At 50.4% G+C, this 20,681-nt stretch overlaps 1 protein-coding gene across 14 annotated transcripts in view; it reads right to left on the bottom strand.

The window, feature by feature from the left end:
• nAChRa3 (nicotinic acetylcholine receptor alpha3 subunit) overlaps positions 1–20,681 on the bottom strand; it is a 69,605-nt gene that overhangs the window by 46,932 nt on the left and 1,992 nt on the right. For 12 of the 14 annotated variants that reach the window (XR_003113143.1, XM_025300385.1, XM_025300382.1 and 9 more), the window contains one exon: positions 11,224–11,273. The gene's annotated coding sequence lies outside the window, so the exon portion shown is untranslated. Of the gene's footprint in view, positions 1–11,223; positions 11,274–12,455; positions 12,514–15,944; positions 16,271–20,681 lie in introns of those variants that run through there. The other 2 variants (XM_025300389.1, XM_025300390.1) reach the window with 2 other exon arrangements.

Genomic DNA, 20,681 nt, shown 5'->3' with positions numbered 1-20,681 from the left:
GGAGAGAGAGGGGGGGGAGCCGCGCCCTTTCAACCACTTTCAACTACCTTTTTCCCTCCGAGCCGAACCTCGCTCTTTGCACACCACACTGAGAACGCCGGAAGCTCTTTTAGACGCGGCTGAAGCTTACTGATAGGCTTCTCGAACCAGGCTCGATTGCTCCGATCTTCTTTGTCACGATAATGACTTTCCACCTTCGCCTTCTACTCGCCTACGGACGTCGACTCACCTTCACCGCGTCGGCGACGCGACGCCATTCTTTCTCCCTTAAGGAATTTTTTATACGACTTCTCGAGTAACCCAATTCCCCTCTCATGAATGGCTCCTTCACTTCTCGCGACGCGCGGCGGAGCGCGTGCTCCCTTCAACAAGCGGTCCCTCGTTTCAGCCGGTTTGTCGTCGTTTGGCGAATATTATAACGCGCCGGGCATTCAGACTGAAGATCGAGGAAACGATCGATCGACACACAACGAGTCTACGGCAACTATCGCAAAAATTCCTGCTCAAACCTCAAACGAGGAGGCACACGTTTTTCCTCGCGTCTGTCAGTCGCGCATGAATTACCCGCTTAATTATCGCGACTTTATCGAAAGTCACGGGATTTATTTACAGCTACAGTTTAATGAATCTTAGCCCGCCTGCGCCATTCTCCCGCGAATTCGGGTAATTTATGCGACGGCCACGTTTACAGAGGTAAATGAGTTTTCTTAAAGACCGCGCATAAACCGAAATAGTTTCGAACTGACAAGGCGGTTTCGAGCGGGCGGGCTGGGGGGGGGGGCGGGCGAGTAGAAGCCAACGGAGGATGCTCTTTCTGGGAAAAGCAAGATTAATAAAATATTTCTAAGTCACGGGTTCTACCTACACGAGACGTTGCTCGAGAGATGGGGCAACTTTTCTTCGTCCGTGACGATGTTACGGCGGCTTTTAACGGCAGCGGCGACTTTCCAGGCGAAATTTTTTTGCGAACCGGAGCGTAAAGCGATTTCGTGCGGAGGAAAGGGCGGGAGGGGGAGAGGAAAGAAACTGCTAAGGCTACGGAAGTAAGCGTTAGGCGAGACGCGAGGCCCTAAAAGGCTCAGGCGGAATTCTCGTGAAGGGTCCCAAGCGCTACCGACGCGCTGACAAATTGAGTTTTAGACTTCGCCGGCCCTCCTCCGTGTCCTTCCGTTCCGTTAGATTTTTCCCACGGGTGAATGGAAAAGCTTCTGCTCGATCCCACGGGATATCACGTACGTCCTATCTCAGTACGCCTTCTCTCAGGGGAGTGAACGGTGGCCACTTTTCCCGCGCATCATTGCGCGGAAAGTCATATCGTTAAATGGAACGTTAATGGAGTATAATGCGCGGCTTCCATCTCTGAATCGTGTAACGCGATAGCGCGAGAGTTGGCATGTAGAACAGGTAGGGTGTGTTATCGAGGTGAGTTATTGAGAAACACTGCTAAACGCACACTCGCATACGAGTACATTTTTACTCTTTGATACTACGACTGCTTACCTACTGCATTTTCTCCATGTTGGAGCTCGAAGAAGCGCCTATTCAACTCACGAACTGTTATGTAAAACGCAGGGGAAGATGCGATTTGAGAAATACCAATCTCTCAGAGTTGGAGTTGAGGAAGAACGAGAGAGAGAGAGAGAGAGAGAGAGAGAGAGAGAAAAGATGGGACGTTAAGCTTACAATTGTAATATTCAAAACTATCAGTTTTATCGTTAAACCGACTGGAAAGTGATCCCACCTCTGAATTATTACGCGTGAAATATTCACGCAAATACACGCGAATTTCGTTAGATAAAATCAATCGAAACTACCGCGTTTCGCACTTTCGCACGACCCCCATCGTCCCCCATGCCATCTCAATCGACAGCTTCCGAGGAGAGAAAAATTCACCCAGCGATTAAGTCAATTTTATCGTCGCGGTTACTTCGTTACCGCGAAAGTGTCCATTTCTCTCGGGGTAAGTCGGGCTCCCGGAGGGAGCCTAATAAAATCTCCGGTGGGAACGCGCAGGCATAGCAAAGCCCGTCTACGATCTCGGTATGAAAGAGTCACGCCCCGTTGCCGGATCAACGGGCGCGAGTCACTTTATCTGTCCTATGCAGCCGTCTAGATGGGAGTCATCAAGACGTACGTACAAGTTCAACCCCGGCATGCTGATAACAAGATGAACTTTCGTACCACTTCAGTAGATAGCTGGAGTGATACATAGATCATTAAGGCCGGGGGCGGTCGGTTATCGTTACTTATCATCGCTTCGCTCATTCGCTCTGATAATCCCGCTCTGCAGCGCCTTCACGCTCGTCGGTTTATGCGAGTACACCGCACTCTCCCTCCTTCCCTCCTCCTCGTCGCGACCAAGCGGATGGAAAGTTCACGAGGACGAGTAATCGCGAAGGTGGCGCTACTCCAGGCAAAGGTGCTACATTATAGTTCGGCAAAGTGCCTCTCCTGCGCGCAACGCTCGTCCGCAGGTGAGCTTATTCCGCTGGCGAACAGAAGCCGCCGACGTGGTTCCGAGAGAGAGAGAGAGAGAGAAAGAGAGAGAGAGAGAGAGAGAGAGAGAGAGAGAGAGAGAGAGAGAGAGAGAGATTGTTAAATTCTTCACGTACCTAGCGGGGAAACTCCTGGTATTACACATCGGAAAACGCGAATCTGGCTGAATAAACAACACGACTCTCGTCAGCGGTCATGCCACGTTGAAAGCGCCAGTTCTCGTCCGATCACTGAGGTGAAGCAACGTTAGGCATGATCAGTACTTGAGAATACCACGTGTTTTGTTTTTCTCTTTCTCGTATTTGGTATGCGCCACATGTTACGAAAAAAAATATTTTTTCACCGTACCGAATATTCTATTGTTTTCGGTGAGCGGAAGGAATTACTAATCGCCACGTTGAAGGTTCTTCAGTTCTCGTCTGCGATCGCTAAAGGAACGTTGGGCACACTTGATATTGGGAAGGCTGGCCACTTGGGAACACCGTGCGCCGCGTGGCTCTTACGTTTTCCTTTCGGAAAGTTGCTGGCTAATAATTTACAGTTACAACCTCGGATTTATCCACCGCACAACGTTGATATAAATTTTGCAGCAGCGCGGAAATCGTACGTCTTCGTTTTTACCGCCTAAAGTCGCAAGTCCCTAGCCGGCGATTGAAATGTGTTTTTGAAACTTTTTAGGTTTAAACGCTTGTAATAGCTCGACAAGAAAGCAATTCATGTCGTGTCATGCATTCAGCAATTCAGCTGTCCGAAACGTGTTGAAAGAATCGAGAATTGTGCAATTGAATTCCCCAACTTGAGATATCGTTTGACATTGCATAAATAATAGATCGAAGGAATACGAACACTTAGGAGAAGATAATGACACGATTCTTCCTTTCTAATTATTCCGACAAAGTGAGGAAAAAAAGTCTATGTCGCGATGGAGTTCTACTAAATGTCGAAACTTTCGTCGTACTTCTGACTCGTTCGAAAAGACTTGAAACTTCATTATGATGAACAAATGTCCCCGATACGGGAATTAATTACTCTCGCAAGAGGTGCGAAAATTCCTCGGGAGTTTCTTTTCTTTGTCGAAAGCAGATCAAGGGCGATCGAGCAAGATTCCGAAAACTCTTCCATGTAATCGAGCAATAATCATTCAGCAATAATTATTCGCTTAAGTTTCTTTTTATCAATTAGCCTTCTCTCTGTCAGACGCGTCGAATTCGCGTGCAGAAAGGAACGTGATATCGAGATAGAAACCTGACGGCGTGAGAGAATATATCGAAAGATCGCGACAAAGTAAATGATCGCCGAACGGTGTGCTCGCGGAACGTTCTCCGTAATTCAGAATTTCAAATTTGATCGGGAAGAATGTGTCGCCGGAATTAATAAGGTGGAGCGTTCCAAAACACTTGGTGTACAGCGCGCTGTTATTCCGCGAGGAAACCGATTGTGATTTACATGCATAATTCATCGAACGGCACTTCGCAGCTGTGCTCTTTCAGCGGTAACACCCCTCGAAAATCCCCGGGAAAAGTGAAAAGTGCCTCGCGCCCGCGCCCCTCGTCGCTCTACAAGATTTTTTCCTCCCTCGTAAGGGTAGTAACAAGACGGCCGAGTAGACAAAGCGTACGACGATGCTGCCAGCCGCCGTATCCACGGAACTTTTGCAGCGCCATTTCGCCCGACTAAACTTCAACGGGATTTTCATAAAGCCCAACGTAGGGCAGAGAACACGCCGGTGATTCGAGGGCGGCGAGGAAAGGAGCGCGGGGGGGAGGGGAGGGGAGGGGAGGGGATGGCGCGCGAAGCAGCGAAATGGAAGAGAAACTTTGCTATCCGTCGTGAAAACTCATGGCGTGAGTTATCTCTTTCTTCCCTCGGCCTCGATTTTGCGATCGCGGCCACAGTTTTCTTGGCACGAGCAACGCGCCAACGCGAACATCTTCGGGACTGTTTCATCAAATCGAGGCACAGGCTCGCAAGTATCGCTAATTAACGTGGGAGTTTAACTAACGGCAACTCTCCTTCGATAAAGACCGGCTGTCGAGCGGTCGAGATTAAGATGCGCGAATAAAGGCTCGCACCGTTGCTCGCCAGACGGTTTCGAAAAAAGAGCCTTTAGACTTTAAGTAGCCGTAAAAATCACCGGCGGTCCTAAAACGGGTAACACGAATCTTTATTTCGCCCCACCGGGCCCCTCTCGCGATACAGTGTAAAAGAATCTGACTTAATAACGCCGTCTTGGCGATATATAACGCAGTCTATTTCGCGGAGAGTCTCCACCGCGCGAGATACCGCAGCCGGATCTTCCCCCGTGAATACGATCGAAGCGAACGGAGATTGCTCCAACGATTTATTCTCTCCGACGGGATGCCTCGCCCAGGATAACACGATGAAAAAAGACGGCACTGAAGTCAGAAAGAGGCGAGTTATAGCAAATGCAAAAGGAAGAGAAAAAAATCGCGCAAGAGGGAGGCGCTCGAGAAAGGCGCGAAAGAAATTTTCCCCGTTCTCTCCCGACGTAACGCTTTTCGACCAATTTGCAGCGGTATCCAGAGTATAAAAAGTCCCGAGCAAGGATGGAATGAATGATGCTCTAGCTAAGGAAGAAGGCCGATGATGAAGTGGGGGCTCTCCGAATGATAGTGTGGATCACACCTGTGATCCGAGAGAGATCTAAGCGCCATCCATCTACGTCGTCGGCGACAACTCGTTTAGCGTATCAATCGTCGGTTCGATCCGAAAATGCCGCTGACTAATGGCGCAACCAGCCGAAAAATACGGCTCTTTATCACGTTCGCTCCTTTCCTCCTCTCCGCCGCGATAGACAAATAAATAAACGCCGGCGGCGGCGACGACGACGACAAGTCATCTCGGGTGAACATCGTCCCCATGAGCGCGACGTGCATCAAGTGTCACACGAGCGAGGGATAATGAATCGCGCGACGAAGCCGAGCCTTTTGTCCCCGCCTTTTGTACATTATTTCGGGACGCTTGGCGGAATTTCACGACGAGGAGACTCAATTCCAGGCGGAGCTCGCTTCGAGAATTCTAATTTGCGCGTTAGTCACGAAGTTGGTCAAAGTTAATTGTCCGCGAGCGAAGAAACGGCGAGCGGCGTTTAATGGAATTATCACTCGCAGAAGCGAAGTCGAGCTCAATTTCAAAGAATGCGTCAATAAAAGAAACTGCGGGGAATCCAGAGCGTCTGCCGAACAATAGGATAAACTGCCAGCGCTCCCGTCGCGACGAAGACACACAAGTTTGAGCGGATTAGCGCGATTCCGGATATTCATCGTCGCGAATGTCGATCGCGTTATTGTAATCGTTAATGTTACACCGCGCTTGCTATATTAATCCGTTGCTTTTAACGGCGGGTATCGTCACAGGCTGACGCTTTTGCACAGCAGATTTGCACGCGGGGATTTCCCGCGTGGGTATCGATGTTGAAACAGAAAATATCGCGCTGATTCGGTCGACATCTATGCGTCTATTTATGTTGAAGTTGCGTCGGTTTACCTTGTGCACACTCTCGCAAGCGCAAAAATTTCAATATCAATGCCCATTGGCGTTTCCCATTGGCTGCGCGTGGAATGGTCTTCAGCCGGTCTTCCCCTCAATTATCTCGAACGATTAGCCGCTGTTATCGACGCGAGCGCGGAGAAACAATCAATTCGTCCGAAAAACGCGCGTTTTGAGGGCCGTCGTTTTGATGGTCCCGTTTCTGTTTCCAATTCCCTCTCCCGTCGCGATATCTGGAACACGCCCTTCTTTCAATCGTCCATAAAGTTTCAATAAAATTCATCCAGGAGCGAATGGTTAAACGAACCTCACTGCCAGCTCCCCCTCCCCTCCCCCTCGCCCGCCCGCCACGATCCTTCCACGCTCGTCCCTCTGAAACGAATTACCTCTGTAGGCGTTCAAACTACGGAAAGCTATTACGCGGCTTCGCCGCTGGAAATTCCCGACGAAATGTAGACCTAAACGGCTCAATTCCGCCAGGTAGGAGAGACAGTCGGCCAGCCATGCGCCGGATCGTCGCTTTAATTCGCGCGCGCTTAACGAGGCGATACGAAACTGGCCGTCTTTACGATGTGGAACGTCGAATGAAACGTCGCGGGCGATACCGAACTCGAGGAATCAGGACGATCGAGTGTGAAACGTACGACGCCTGTACAGCTGCTGTGTGTACAATTCGCTGGATATTTTTACGGCCTAGTCAGGATTTCCGAGATCACGACTGACTGATCGGATCGTGACAGTTAGATAAGTTGGGAGAAAACGAGGAAGCGCACACGGCTTCATCAGTCTCACTTACCAGACCGGGAGTCATTAAATATATATTTGTTTTTACGTGTATACATATGTGTCATGATTGTTGATAATTTATAAACTATATAATTTTCATGCTAGAAGATTCTGCGAACACCGGAAACGTTACTTTACGCGAGCCAAATCTCAAGGCTCTGTCAAGCTCTCACGGCTACTTTGGAATATCCTTGCCACTTTCTCAGATGACAGACAGTCGACAACGAATGCAGAAACAAAAATACATAATGAATCGGAGCAAGAACGTCTAATAACTCCCGATCTGGTAAATGTTCGGGCATTAATGAAGCTGTGTGTACACTTCCGAAAGAAAAGGGAAAAAAAGGAGGTGAAAAAAGTTGATCAACAACTAGTTCATTAGTTCCTTGTTCGAACCGCTGCCCATTGTAGCAACAGTCGGTGTAGGCCTCTTTTGTAAGCATACCTGAATGAGGGGAACTTTTGCTGCCAACTTTTACGCGCTCCATTCTCGATAAAAAAAAGCTCAATTACGCGGTGCAACAGCGATAATGAAAAATTACGCGCGCGTGGGGCTCGTGAGAGAGAAGGAGCTTTTATAATTCATTCTCCTCCCGCAAATAGGATGTAATCTCGTATAATGTGCATATACATACATATTTATTTATTTATGCTGTATACGAGTTACTTGACCAACGTACCGGAAATTTTATGTAAATCACATCGCCCATTTTTTCCCATTAGAAACTTTCGGAAACTTCACTTTTACAAGACGTGTTCATGGGTTCGATCTCGCGACTACGTGATGCTTCCTCAGCATCGCTGACGCCGGAGGACCCAAAAAGCATGACGCTTCCGCCGCGCGTCCATGATGTCGCCGATGTTCGATGCAGACCGCGTGCGCAATGTTTTGCTTAAAAATCGGAAGCACGTATAGCGGGAGAGAGATCGCCGGCATGCAAAGCTCTCACGTTCATGAAAATCCCCGCAGGACTGGCAGAATGAGCAGGAGGAGACGGAGGAGGCGGGGGCGAGCAGGAAGGCCGTACACGAGCGTCGTTCTTTCTGACGTCTCGCGTGCTCAGGGATTACGACACGAAATTCGAACGGAACTAATTTACCGCAGCCGAAGCCCCGGAATCTCCGCAGCGCGCGCGGCGGGTATCTTCGGGTCCTCGAGGTTCCGACGTGCCGCAGCAATGACGTAAAAACTTACGCTCAGGTGCCTTCTCCTCCTCCTCCAAGCTCAACCCCCATCCATCCATGTGCGAAGAAGCCCCAAGCAAACTTATGGCATGCTATGCCCTTTAATTTCGACAACGTCGATCTCGATCCGACTCCCAGCGAATCCGATATTCTTCCGTATCCTTCCTCCTCCTCCTTCACTTTTCTCTCTCTCTCTCTCTCTCTCTCTCTCTCTCTCTCTCTCGTCTTCTGCTCGACCTCGTTACTCACGACGCTGCGCTGCAGAGGAGAAGAGCGCAGGTGCAGGACGACATTAAACATTAACAATCATCTGCCGCGGAGATATGAATATTGGACGCGATTTAACCCGTTTTCCGTTTTATCTTCGGGACTTGTCCGTGCTTAAATTAAAAACAAACGTTGCGCGCCGCGCCCTGCACGTTCGATCCACGGGAGCGCGCGAGAGGTTTGTGCTTCGCGTGTTTGCCTTGTCGTTCGCTTCGGCTCGCAGCCGCCAGCCGTGAGATTGCTCGCGCAGACGGAATTATCGAGGATGGCTTTCTCTCTTTCGCTTCCCCACGAGGGAATTCGAATTCCCAAAGTACACTCGCATCTTCACGGCGCGGCGCGAGCAGATTCATAGCTTGATGGCGCGACGCGCGCGCGCGTTTACGTCGCGACGTAAATACGTAATTACGGATTAAATGGCGCGAGGACCGCAGCTGCGAATGCTCTACGGTGTCCACCGCGGGTCCTACGCACGATCCTGCGATCTTTTATACGGCGGCGGCCTTAGCACGTACCGTCGTGCGTACGTATGTATGTGTAGGATGGTCTCGGCCTATTTTCGGTATTTTCACTCTCATCCTCGTCCCGCAGACCGCAGCTTTTGTCGTTCCCTTTTCATCGCGCGCGCCACCCGCGTAGATTCAGGTCAGCCCCGGTCGTTGCTTTTGCAGCAGTGTACCGACACATCTCTCACCCCCCCCCCCGCCTCCCGCGGCCTTTTTAACCCTTCTACTATTCGACCAGCCCGTTGCGCACTCTCTCTCTCTCTCTCTCTCTCTCTCTCTCTCTCTCTCTCTCTCTCTCTCACGCCCGTTGCCCTCCAGACGCAGTTAAACGCGTCGTGGTCGACCGGAAACTCGCGCTAACTCGCGACAGATGAATGCCCAATGCTCTTTTTTACGGCGCGTTGCAGTTCGATAAAGGACTCCAATCGAGAAGCAGACGGTTATCGGCCGGCGCGGCTCTGGCGATTGACGTGTCACGAGAGCGAATCTTTGTCTTCTCATTCGCGAAAATTGAAAGAACATTGTTGGAGAGAGCTTGTCGCGCTTTTTCCGAGACGATTGTCTTCTCGCGAGAGATGCTGTGGTTCATGTAAATGACAATTACGTACATGACAATTACGTCGCCAAGTAATTTCATGATTCGAAATTGCCGGATTCGCCCCGTCAGTTTTCCGCAGTGTTCCACAACGCAACCGAAGTGTTGTGAACCTAATCAATGACGGTGAATCAATTAATCCGCTCGACGGAGAATTATCTTCATTCGCTGAGGTTCGTTCTCGTCGGTTCTGCGAGATGCCGTATATTGGCGTCTTCAATTCTGTCACACGAGAGCCTCCACGGCGAAGGACATGTCGTGATTGGCAGTCGGCATATGAGGCGACACCCCCCCCCTCTCTCTCTCTCTCTCTCTCTCTCCCTTTCTTCCCCTCGTTACTCCCGTAGTTATTATCAATTATTATTCCCGCCCGATGTGCGCGACATTCAATTTTACGAGCCATTAGACGCGATGTTCCTCCGAGCGGCCGCGTACTCCGCTCTCGCAGTTTCCGGTTTAACGCGCGCTGGAAATTTCGAAGGAACGATCGCTCGCGCCAAGGACGATCATGTTGTACATGTACCGGTCGATCGTCGGGTATTATGCGACTACCGGCGGGAATGAAATGTTTCAGAGACTTATAGCGCGAGTCGTTTTCTATTTATAAATTCTTTCATTAACTCCAAATGAATTTCTCATCAAAAGGGCAAGGGAGATATCGAGAAAGGAAGTGGGCGAGTACTCTCTCTCTCTCTCTCTCTCTCTCTCTCTCTCTCTCTCTCTCGTCCGTTTTCCAGTTTCTAGAATTCGATATCCTGACAATCGACCCTCGAATTGAAAAATTGCGTCAGTGAAGTCAGTCGGGAATGAGACAAAGAAGAATCAGATATTACCGTCTGTTTGCAGCCTCTCCGAGCTCAGTCGTCGCTTAATTTTAACTGCAAAATTATTAATCCCGTTTTCCCTTCATCCTCGCGACTCGATATAATCCGCACCTTCGGCGCAAAATTCGCGCGCGAAAGATATCCGCGAATCACCCTTTGTGCGATATTTCACAGGTTCTCCAAAGCGACAACTTAATTCGGGAAACGCGAGGGGAAGTTAAGTCGCTCTTCCAAAAAGCTCATCAATTGCCTGCGGGGCGTGTAAAAGAGGATTACGAGGGGATCCTGATAATAGCGCAATTTCGCATCTTAGTCAATAGCGGATTAATTACGACGTTCCGGAATTATTATACGCAACGCGCGTGCGCGCGGAGAGAAGCAGCCTCGCGCGTACGCTGCCAGTTTCGCGACGCGTCACGTAATTCGTCGCGCCGGCGGACGATTGTTTAGCAGCCGAAAGGCTGGAATTGTTATAATAAATTAATTGGCGCCGCAGGCGGCAGTCGGTTATCGCTGCAACTCGGCTTGTTAGAGCGCGACGTATTGTCGCGCGAAGCGCGTCGCTCTCGTAATTACGAAGCTTCACGGCTCGGGGCTCTCGTCGTCCTTACGTGCAAATTAGCGTCAACCATCAGGACCGCCTGCGCGCCAACGGCGAAGGATCGATTCCGCGCGAGCGCGGCATCCCGATGAGACACCGATCGCGGGCGGTTCCGCGACGGAAGTTCGGGACGGCCGCCGGCGCGCGCCGCCGCGGACGAAAGAGAAGTCCGAACTTTTGTGCCGATTACTTTCGCGCGGTTATCGCCATCCAACAGGAAAGTGATCTCCCCGACATTTTTCTCTTCGGTCACACACACGAGCACAATAGATCGCGCGCGCGCGCGCAAAGGAAGCTACGCGCGGAAGAGCGGAATTTCTTAGTGCCGCGGTCGCGCAGGAGAGTAAAAGTTCGCTTTCGTGGTTGCCGCGCTCGGGCAATCGCGCTCTCACACAAGACTAGTCAAACAGCGCGGAAAAAGAAGAGAGAAGAAATTCACTGTGGCGGACTCACCGAAGTCGGCTGCCTCTGGGACGTCTGGCTGAGTTTCTATTGGACGGTTCCTGAAACAAGAGAGAAAAAATGTTGTTGCTTCTGTCATCGCTACAGACCCTTCTTCTGTACGTGCTTTCAATATTAGTAGCGCCCCGTTAAAGGATATCGCCGTCATCTAACGCTCTCATATGAGCCATCTCGACTCTGTGCTCGAATATTTACGAAAGTCACAGTGCAGAGAAACGCGACGATAAATTCATAATGGAACCCCCTCTCGCGATCGATGCGGAGGATTGAAGTTACAGCGAGGATCACAATGGAGCGTTACATCGTCTCGAACGCAAACGTGCTCTCTCCTCCTCTCTTCAGCTCATGAATCTGATACAATCCATTATCCTGTCGAGCGATCCGAGAAAGTACGCATTTAATTTTAATTCTTTCCAAGTTGTACGGTTAGTAGATTGTAAAGTAGGTAGATTCAAGCGACGAACAGATAGATCTCCATGACATTCCTCCTCGTGTTCCAAACGTTCCGCAGCGATCGCGTCGCGAATTTCGAGCGCATTGTGGCTCGAAAGCAATACGGGGGGAAAGGACGTGCTTTTTATATCTCGCACGATTCGTATCGTGCGTATCGTGTGTGCGAGCGTCGCGAGTGATAAGCGGACGAAGTGCGGTGGAGATAAAGTCGTCAAAAATCGCGAGGAATTATTCGCGTCATCCGCTCGCGTCACGAGCGGCGACAGCCGAAGCCCTGATATCGCGCTGATAAAACGGCAAAACGTGAAAGATGTATCACGCGCGGCTAATGGCCGGTAAAATTGCAAGTTGGCCGACGAGTTTCCCGACGATGGGGCATAAATCATGAGAGCGGGACGTCGCCCGCGAAGACGATTGCCCGGCGGTTTTGCGTCAATTATTCTCGTTGCGTCCGCATCGTCGTCTAAGAGGGGCTATTAAACTTTCGCTCGGCGCTCGTTACCGCGACACGTGCGTCCGTGCGCTACGCTGTTCCCTTTTTGTTTCTTTTTCTCGTCGTCGACGCCGGCGCCGACGGCGTGCAGCTTGACGCGAACAAAGAGCCGCGCGTGTATCTCGTGGATGTTGATTTTTTTCCTTCAGCCGGAGTATCGCGACATTTCCGGAGTGAGTTATCGTACGAAAGTTTGGAAGTGACGCCGTCGCAGCGATACGGCGGATTTTTCGCGCCGCGATTCAGCGGACGAGAGTGGACGAAAAAATTATTTTACCGCGGAGATTGCACGTACGGGCGACACGTCTCCACATGAATTTAACGGGGAGATATCTGCATAACGTCCTTCTCGAGAATTCTTCGACCGTAGCAGAGAGAGAGAGAGAGAGAGAGAGAGAGAGAGAGAGAGACGAGAGGGAGGGAGAGAGAGAGAGAGAGAGAGAGAGCGAGAGAATCCGCTTTTTACAAGTGGATCGCAAAGATATAATTTCTGAATATTTCTCAGCAAGTAACCAAAGTACGGATAAAATATGCAGATTACGCAAAGCCTGGGGTAAAGAAAGAGTCACCATTATCCCATCTGAAATCGCAATTGAAATTCGACTAATGTCCTATGAAAGATTGAATCGCATTAACAGGCACTTAACGAGAAGTCTAAGACGCGCGGCGAGACGGGAAAGCGAATATCAAATCCGCTGACGAATATCAAATCCGGTCAAATTCCGCGACATTCCATATTCATGTATATGTATGTATGTATTCGTGCGCGCGCGCTGTAATATGTTTAACGTCATAAGCCAGGTAACACGTAAGAGGCGGCTCGACATTTTTCATTTGCCTCTACATCTCCGTCGAAAACATATCTCCACGGTGGAGAGCAGCGAGCGACCTCCGTGCTCGCATTCGTCACAAGCGGATGCGGATTTAGACGGCGCGGAGACATCGAGAGGCGCGGGCTGGAAGAAACGTCGAAACGAGCAATGCGCAGGAAACAAGAGGCAGGGAAGCGAAGTGTTCTGTCCCAGATCCTTAACTCGCGCGTCCTCCGCAGCCACTCTCAAGGAGAAGGAGACGTCGCGCATAAAAAGAGAAATCTTCCATAAAAACGTATACGCGGGGGAGGGGGGGACCAAGGGGATCCTCGCGAGGGCGAGGAAAGATGTTGTTGCCGGCTATAGGGGGCGGAAGGGGGCGAGAATCGGCTGGAGAGAAAAATCCTGGCGGACAACGACGCGACACGTACGATTTTCATGGGCGCAACGTCGCGCGGGGTTAAGCACCGTTAAACCGCCTGGCGATCCGTCACAATGCCCGATGCGAAACGGCTGGGATGAGTTTACGGGAATCGGCCGGCGCCCGCGTGTCGCGACACCGACAGTCGACGGCATAAAAGCCACTGGAAAATCCCCTCGCATCTCACGTATCCTGTCGCGGCCCTCCACCTCGCGCACGCCCTCGATATTGAAACGATATCCCGAACCGTAACGGATCCCCCTCGGTGTACTCCTTTGACCCTTGCGCGCCCTGCCGAGATCCAATAAATATTAAAATACCGGTCATCGCGCGCACGCGCGCGGCTCTGATCGCGGCGCGCCCATAAATTCGGGATTACACGGAAGCGCTCAAGAAATTTCGGCCGGCGCCCGCCCGCTCGCGCGCGTCCATCATTGATACGTGTTTTAGCTTGCGCGTTAATAATGGAGCGGCCGATAGGAAATTGAAAACGACCCGACCGCCGCGACGGTCGCCGCCCTATGTTATTTGATTTGAGCAACGCGAGCCCGCGATAACAGAATCGACGATCCTTTGTGCCGGGCGTTACGAACAGGAACGGAAGCTATGCGCCGATGAATATTAAATTCCTTTCTCTCTCCCTCCCCCTTTCTCTCTCTCTCTCTCTCTCTCTCTCTCTCTCTCTCTCTCTCGGGCGAGCGCGCGCAGAGCAGGATACACGCACCGACGAGTAGGCGCTGCATCTGCGCTTATTTCTGCCGTTACATAATTTACAGGATGACACGATTGCAGCGCGATGAATAATTAACAGGCGCAGTCTCATACGAACATCGCGCCGCGAGCGCGGCGAGACTGCTCGGCGTTTGTCATGCAGCGAGTTTCGCTATACGTAAGATTTAATTTATGAGCGATATTTTTCCACCTTCCTACTCGTCTTTGGTGTCCGTAACATTTATTACGCGACATTCGCCGCGCTCTCGTCTCCCCGGCTGAACAATATTAAATTTTCCAATAGTACAGCGCGCATCCACGACGGAGCCCTCCGACGGGGAAAACCGCCCCCCTCGCCCTCTCGCCAGTCGCCCTTCCGGCCACGTTCCGACCGGCCGGAATCCTGCCTCATCCTCGCGATGCGCCCGCTGTGTTACGAACAGTCACGGCGGATAAACCGTAGTCGAGACCTGACAAGAGGATGTGCGCTCCCCCCAACTTTTCTCCGAGAGAGCCTCTCTAGGTCCCACCTCTCTTGGGTCCTGAGGGATCCGCCGTGAGCTTCCTGCCTGAATTTCGGGCTCGGCATCGATTGAAATTGAATTAAAGCGAACTAAGTTTGTCGCATCTGGGATCCACGGAATATCCTGGCCGAGTGACGATACTGAAAACACTCGAGTCGCTTCCGCTACCGTTTACCTTTCGTCGCTTTATTTTCCACGATCGCGCCGCGCAGGATATGGAACTGCAAATTGTTATTCCTCCTCTGTGTGACTGCCGCGCGCGGCCAAGATTATTTGAATAATTTGTTGTTGTTTTCCATCTGGCTGCCGGGTACCGTGCGTAAACATTTGCGTTCGATAACGCACCGCGTCGACAAATCCGGCGCGCTAATGCCGCACCCGCGTTTGCCGAGGTTCGCGAGTCCTCCGATTCTTGCCGCTGTCTGTCGCGAAACAAAGCGATCGAGTGCGCATCATTGATCGATGCAAGTCGCGAGATGAATTCCTTCGAATGCGTCTCACAGAGAGATTTGATCGAGACCGTTCGCTGCATTAACGCAACCAACTGTGGACTCTGTACCGACGAAACATGTTTGATTTTTATGTTTACTACGTATACACAGCTTCGTGTTACCTTTCCCAAACGTGAACATTCTTGCAAAGGGATTGAGGTCGATGGAAATCACTGAATTCGACGCCGCGACGTTTTCGCGCGCGACAGCACCCGTGACGAAATATACGCCGATTGTCATAATCGCGGAAAATTTTAAGCTTATAAGGACCCGCCCTTAAATAATCGCGAAAATTTTAAGCTTATAAGGATCCGCCATGGCCTAACTGCTCTCTAACGGGAGGCATTAAGCGACGGGAAAATCGCGTTGAGTGGCAAGTGGCATGGGGGAAAGTGTCCGCCGCCAAGTGCCGCGGGCACTTTTATTATCCTCGTATATTGCTTTATGCAATTAAGCGTCGTTATCTTCTTGTCGCGGCAAGATATAGCGCCGTTCACCGTATTTATGTATACTGCCTCAAACCAGCCGCAATTTTCCTCAAGAAACACATTTTTTCTCCTTCTCCGACGAACGCGAAGGATTTGAGAGTGCAGAGTACTGTTTTACGGCCAATCATTGAAAAGGCGTTAATAATCCGCAAGTAATCAATCGGCAGATGAATCGCGATGGAGCAATTAGAGCTTCCAAGAGTTTTTCTCCTTCCGGCAAACCAAGTATTGCAAAAATATGTTGCCTCCTCGTTGCTGTATATTTTCTATTAGCGCGTAACATTTATACCGAGACCTTTTTAATTATACCGATATATACCTCGTGACATTTCCCTCTGCCGAGTTTCATGCCAATTTTCTATCGCCTCCGTCGCGCTCACCTCCGCGTTTATTTTCCGCATTCGCGCCATCCGCGTGTAAATAGCGGTAATGTTAATCTCCGGCTAATGCCGCGACTCCGACGCGGAGAAGATGTCGAACGTGAATTTATCGATTCCCCGCCGTTCCTCGCCCTACTCAAATAATAACAATGCGGGAATTTGCCCTTTAAAGCAGCCTTCTTCCTTGCGAGAACGGAACACACAGCGACCGGGAACGAGGAAACTAAAAGCGAAGTGGCGGACGAGAGAGACAGAGAGAGAGAGGGAGAGAAAGAGAGAGAGAGAGAGAGGGAGGGAGGGAGAGAGAGGGAGAGGGAGAGAGAGGGAGAGGGAGAGAGAGAGAGAGAGAGAGAGAGAGAGAGAGAGAGAGAGAGAGAGAGAGAGAGAGAGAGAGAGAGAGAGGAAGGAAGGAAGCGAAGGCACGAGAGAGTCGATTGTCGCATAATTTATTGCGAGCTTTCAGGCAGCTCCCTAATGCACCTGGAAATACAGGATACTTGATCAACTTCCTAATACAGCTGCTATGCACCGCTCAAACGCCTAGCGCATCGGAACGTACGAATATCGACTCACCAAATTATTTTGCAGTCGCCATACCGTGGTTTTATTTCCTGCCGAAAGGAAAAGAGAGAGGAGAGAAGAAGGGAGAAGGAGAGAGAGAGAGAGAGAGAGAGAGAGAGAGAGAGAGAGAGAGAGAGAGAGGGGGGGGAGAGAGGGAGAGAGAGGGAGAGAGGGAGTCTTCAAGAAGACAAAGCACACTAAAAGTCCTGCCTGTTGCGGTCTCACGAAAAGCAATAAATTCTCTATTCGCCCTCCCCCTCCGCGCGCGATATAAGCTTGCATCAATTGTATCTCCCCGCAAGTTTCTTTATACTGTATAAATGTTTAAGCGTAAACCTATGTCTTATGTAAATCGCGTGTATCCGTGTGTGTGTGTGTGTGCACACGCGCAACACCACTGCGATTTCGCGTTGCTTTACGGCCGGACGTGTCGCTTACGCGCGCGGTATTTTACGCGACGGCGCGATGACGACGGCGGCGGCGCGGTATTGTGCGGTTTCGGGACCGCGGAGGCGGGGCGGGGCGTGTTTGTTAATTGTACTTTGCTTTACTCGCCTCCTTAATTCCCGCCGACGTAATTTGATCGCGGAGATTGTTACTCGGCCGTTATGCGGCGGAATTATTGCAATCCGTCGCGGCCGCGTTTGTGCGGCTGTTTATGGCTCCTGCGCGCGGCGCAACGGCGAGCTACACGACGAGAGAGCGTAAACTCGAAAGGGAGAATTGCACACCCGATGATCATATTTCATATTTACATCGAGTGTTTCGGAAACGCCCGGAGCGCACTTGAACTCCCCAGCACGTGATCTCGCACGGCGCGATTTTTGGTGACAACACCGACTACGTCTCTCTGCCAAGGCGGGAAGCGCAGAGATTTTCAGGGAGATCTTTGCTCCTCGACAATGAGTGAGAATTTGATGAATTCAAAGTTCGACCTACGCGAATCGAGCATCGAGTTTTTTGTTTCTTTCAGCGCTGATCGATTTTGGGTGAGATCGAGGAGCACCCTCGATGAATATTATTATCGGATAACAGGGCGTCGCCTCTAACGACGACAGTTCGCTCCTCATCATGGGCGGCCATTGGCATTTTCCGAGGCTGTAAGTCGATAAGCAACACACGAAGATTCTCGCGCACAGGGGCCATTGGCTTTTATCGGAAGCATATTCAGGCTCTTATCGGCCGCCGGCGTGTCTGCGTTGCCGGGCACGAACGCGACTTTTGTGTGTCGGCAAAGCGATATAAAATGCGCAAGACAGTATACGCCGCATATCGGAAAATCCAAAGACACCGGCAGGAAATCAAATCGTTCCGCACGGCGTGAAGCGAAAGAGCGAGACTTGGGCGGCACGTCGAGGCGACATCTCGACATCACGTGCTAAACGAACATCCTGCAACTTCGTTCGATGAGAGATTTTCTGATGCCGCGGCAGGACGCGGCGAACTTCAACGATACCTCCTCGCCGGCCTTTGTGCCCTCGAAATTGCACGACATTCTTTGGAAGCTCGCCGGATAATATTGTATACACGCCTCCTCATACTGCCCGCGTCAAAAAAAGAGGACGAAAAAGGAGGAAAAAAAAAACGAAGGAGCGCGGAAATTCGGACCAAAGCACTTTTTTCCCACGCGAAAGGAAGGATTTATTCAAAGCTGAGGCCGTAGAGCAAAGCAATTAACAATACACCTCGACGTTAAAAAAAGGAGCGTCTCGTTTTATTCGACAAGCTAATAAGAGCATGAAACAACGTCCCGTCCCGAAGCTTTGGTGCCCTTTAGAGGTCAAGTAGAGAGGAAAATCAACGTAAAATTGAAAGGCAAAAGAGGAAGAGGAGCGAGAGCGGAATTATATACGCCGTGGAAAAATACGCCGGATCGCGTGACGCTTTCAAGAAAGCAGAGAGAGATGCAAATAGCTTCTGGCTTCGAGCGATGTTTTGTTTTCGGCCGTAAGACCTTCCGATTCGCGAACTGTTGCGCCGAACGAACGAATCGCTTAAAGCGATTCCGTTCCACACTATCAGACTCCTAATTTCGGAAGTCGGCGGTTGGGAACTTCGGAAACTTCCGCGCGAAGAGTTCCTCTCCTCGGGCTTTCAGCTGCGGTTCGGTTTCGGATTTACATCCCCGATTATATCGGGTGTCTCTCGTATGTTAATATCCTTTCGCGGTTTCGTCGCTTAAATCGCGAAACCATACTCGCGCATTCGCTCGTCTTACCGCCGCGACAAGTGCGCAGCAATGCTGATGAGAGGGGCGGCGATGAAAGTTTTAATCATTTCATTCCTGCGGCGTGTTCAGCACTTCCCTGAAACGCTGTTACTAATTCCGAGGCCAGCGGCGGAGGCGCTTTACGGTCGACATTTCGCGCAAATGAAATCCCCTCAGAATGACGTTAAACGCGAGCCATATACGCATATAATGTTCGCGTGCGCGACGACGACAATGACGACGACGATGACGATTACGACGACAAGCGTCGAACGAGTTTTCCTTCGAACGATTTCACCCGGTCAATCGCCGAATCTCTCAAGGGAGGGAAAATGGTTAAAATTGCTGCCCCACCAATATCACTCGGCTTGTATTATTCATTCTGTTGATTTATACACATACGAACTTTCACGCACGAGCTTTGTGTGTCCGTATAAAATAAATAAATAAATATAAATTAGCGAGATATAACAACGTCTCTGAGAGAGATGCGCGAACTCTGGCGGCGAAATATAATCGTGTATCCATTTCAGTTGAACAACGAGAGAGAGAGAGAGAGAGAGAGAGAGAGAGAGAGAGAGAGAGAGAGAGAAAGAGAATGAAAAACATTTATGAAATTTACGATACGTCGTTTACGCCGTGACTTCTTGATGCGCGCGCGTACATGTGTGTTTAATATATAAATTTAAATGCCCCACCGTAAAAATTCACGATTTATAGTCACGCTTGCACAACGGGATTTTATAGAGGATTCAATCATAACGCGAGTGCGCTCGCGCTTGCTCGCGCGCGCGAGTAATCGTTAAAATTTTACGAGGATTAAAGTGGATTTCATGCGAAAGCGATGAAATCCGTCTTTAGCGCGTAAACTCCTTAGCCGCGCGAGCTTTAGCAGCCGGTAAATAATAGCCGCGCGTGATTGGTTCGCAGCTCACGTGCTGCAAATCGCAATTCCGAATTCCCATGACGACGATCGCGGCGAATTGCGCCTCTGTCACGTTGTCAGGTTGACTTAACGCGATAAATTAGCCGGCCATTAAGTTGTTCCGGATTTACACGGCGCTTCTGGCTGTTTCCCTTAGACGCGCGATACATTACGAGCGCGAGGAACGTTACACGCTTCTTGAATCGGGGGGGGGGGGGGTGAGACGCCTTCACGTGTAAACAGCGGATCGCGGAATCGATATTTTTTCTGAGAAAATTTTGCACAAATTTTCTGCGCATACATTTCCCTCGGAGGTGACATCAACGGGCACCGTTGCGCCCGTCTCTTTGACGTAAGACATACTTTTTAAGTGTAATTTAATTAATTGGGAAAAAATGTAACTTCTTGTGTAAGTTCGAAAACTCTTTGCAGAAATTAAAATCGAAACTGCCGCGAGACTCTTTTGCAAGTTCTTCGCTCTCGCGAGTGAGCGGCGACGCGCATAAATTTCCGAGGAAACGTCCGCGCTCGCTGTCGCCGAGGGAATGAGCGCGAAAACGCGCGCGAGCCGTTTATTCCTGCAGATCCGGCGTGCACTGGAAAAGAAGACGATCTATTTGCGACTCTTTTCGTTAGTATCGAGCATGAAAGGGGTGACTTAATGCCAGAAATGCCTGTCGCAGGCGCACATGTAAACCAGACTCTCGGTGGCGTGCGGGAACGTTAATTGAAAGCGCGGTGGAGAAAAAAAAGCGATCCGGGTGCTCGCGCGACAAACAAAACGGGGAAGTCGAGTGCCCTTACAACGCGTTTCCCGCAAGGAAGTTCCATTAAAATGGTGATTCGTTAATCGAGTCCCGACTGATAAGCCGCTGATTCTCTCGGAGAAAACCGGGACAAATCGGATTAGAATGGAGTACAATCAGTTTCACATTCAGATGCCGAAGAGTACAATCCGAAACGTGATATTTGTGTACTTTA

The sequence above is a fragment of the Harpegnathos saltator genome, unplaced genomic scaffold (genome assembly GCF_003227715.2).
Source record: "Harpegnathos saltator strain DR-91 unplaced genomic scaffold, Hsal_v8.6 scaffold36, whole genome shotgun sequence".
Classification (NCBI taxonomy): domain Eukaryota; kingdom Metazoa; phylum Arthropoda; class Insecta; order Hymenoptera; family Formicidae; genus Harpegnathos; species Harpegnathos saltator.
The sequence above is the reverse complement of the archived record's forward strand: the minus strand, read 5'-3'. Positions and strand labels throughout refer to the sequence as shown.